Source organism: Tenrec ecaudatus, chromosome 4 (assembly GCF_050624435.1).
Source record: "Tenrec ecaudatus isolate mTenEca1 chromosome 4, mTenEca1.hap1, whole genome shotgun sequence".
Lineage (NCBI taxonomy): Eukaryota > Metazoa > Chordata > Mammalia > Afrosoricida > Tenrecidae > Tenrec > Tenrec ecaudatus.
Genome location: NC_134533.1, coordinates 147,119,185 through 147,121,516, shown reverse-complemented (window position 1 = coordinate 147,121,516; position 2,332 = coordinate 147,119,185).

Below are 2,332 nucleotides of genomic sequence, written 5' to 3'. Positions count from 1 at the left end.
TTTTCTATTCTCTTCCTTTTTCTCTTACACACCACTACTGTCAACCTCCAGACCACTGCCATTAGTCTAAGGCATTTACGCCTGCCCTCCACTCAACTGAGAGCAACCCACCCTCTGCAGCATAATCCTAGACTAGGGATAGCCCGCCCACCCTCCACCAGGGGATATCTCACCCAACTTCTTCCTGGGGAAATCCAGCCCACCTGCCCTCTATAGTGCTTAACACATGGATTGGGAAATCTTGCCCACCTTCTTTGGGAGACATCCTGCATGCGTGGCTGGGGGAGCTCCTACCCATCATCTATGATCCCACATGACTGGGAGATCTTCCTCCCACCTGCCATTGTGCTGCACACAGGCTAAGGCAGCTTGGCCAACATTCACCAATGTCTCACGATGCTGCGGGAACCTCTGACCAACCTCTTCAGGGATCTACCTGACTAGGACAAGTCTGCCCACCATTCGCTGTGCTCTACACCAAAGTGGGAAAATCGCCAGCTTTCTGTGGCACTCCCACTGCAGCAGGTACCCTCCATCCTTCTGTGGTGCCCCAAGCTGCTGTAGACCACACCATCATGCCATCATGGCTTCTTGTGAGATCACCCAGTACAGCATCATCCTCGTGGGTCCACAACCACCCAACCAGCATCCTGTGAGAGGACCATCCAACTTGCCCTCCAAATAACAGAATACTGGTTGACTAGGGAAAGAATGAAGCCAAGGAGGATAAAGTGGTAGGCCAAATCCATAGTGAAATTAGCTGCAAGAAGTTCGAAGAAGCATTCCTACAAGTCTCCCAGAGAGAGCCAGTGCTCTTCGACTCCCTGGAAAATGGCACCTGGCTTCTCTAAACAAAAGGCAATGGCAAAAGATGTACTGAACCTAACAACGTGCATAGAATAAGCAGGCATTGATCTGCCGCATAAAGAAATGTTCAGAATGCTGCTTGGAGTCATACAGGATATGAGGGAAACAATACAGAAAAAGGATTAAATGATAGAGGAGATAAAGACCATACACCAAAGGAAAATATAAGAGCTTAGGGACGAGATAACAAAAACCAGTAGCAGACTCACAGACTTGGTGAATCAACTGAAGGAGGCCAGAGGACATCCAAGCAGACTTTAATAAACTTGAAAAAAAATCTCATAAGATCATCAGAGAAACCTAAGAGCTATGTTTGATGCTGTGAAGTGGAACAACATCAGAAAAATTGGATTACCAGAAGAAGACACAACAAAAAAGTCATCCGCAACAATAGTGAGAGAATACTTGGCAGAAAACATCCCAAGCTGTGTAGTCTGGGTACTTTAGAGAAACAAATTCACAGAAACTCATGTATAAGAGAGAGTTTTATATAAAGGTTAAGTGCATATCAAGAAAACATGCCAACCCAGTGCTGCCCAAGCCCACGAATCCAACATTAACCCATAAGTCTGACAACAATCCACAAAGTCCTCCTTCATCTCACAAAACACACTACGACACCAACTGCAGGAGAAAAGCCAAGTCAGTGCATGTTCAAGCATCTCAGTGCTGGCAGGGGTCTCCACACGGCTGCTCCAGCACCCAGGGCTGCATCAGGGTAGGTCCATGTAGCTTCTCCTTCGGGATGTCTTGCAGGAAGTGAGCCTTGCCAGCTGAAACAGGGAACTGGCTAAGGCAGCTGCACCCTGGTCTGACCATCACAAAGCAAGAGACCCGAGAATTCAAAAGGTGAGGTTCACCGAGCCACTTATCCCTTCAATTAACCCCACATGTGTTTATTGGCCAGGTTGGCACAATAAACTAACTACCTCATGAGTTTAATGAATGAAAACAAGGCATCCGTTAAGAAGGTTGAAAAACACCACCTAAACTGAATCCCAAGAAATCAACAAGGCACAGAATAATTAAACTATCTAACTTTGAGGAAAAGGAGAAAATCATGAAGCAGCTAGGGAAAAACAAGCAATCACATATAAAGATTCTCATATAAAAATATACCCAGACCTATCAGCAGACACTATGAAGAAGAGGAGAGAATGGAGTAACATATTCCAAAAATTGAAGGAAAATAATGCAAACCCAAGAACACTCTTTCCAGTCAAATTATCTATCAAGATAGATGGAGAAGTAAGAGTCTTCCCAGACAAGGAAAAACTCAAAGAATATGTTAGAAGAAACCCAGCCCTACAAAAGATCCTTGCTGATCCAATATGGGCAGAAGACCAGCACTCAACAAACATAAATAAGAGACCGCCACATAGAACAACTCCACCCAGAGAGCAACAAAGAGAAAACAGCCCCCAAGAAAGCATTGCTTAAGAGTGGAAAGAAGTAAAGAATGAAG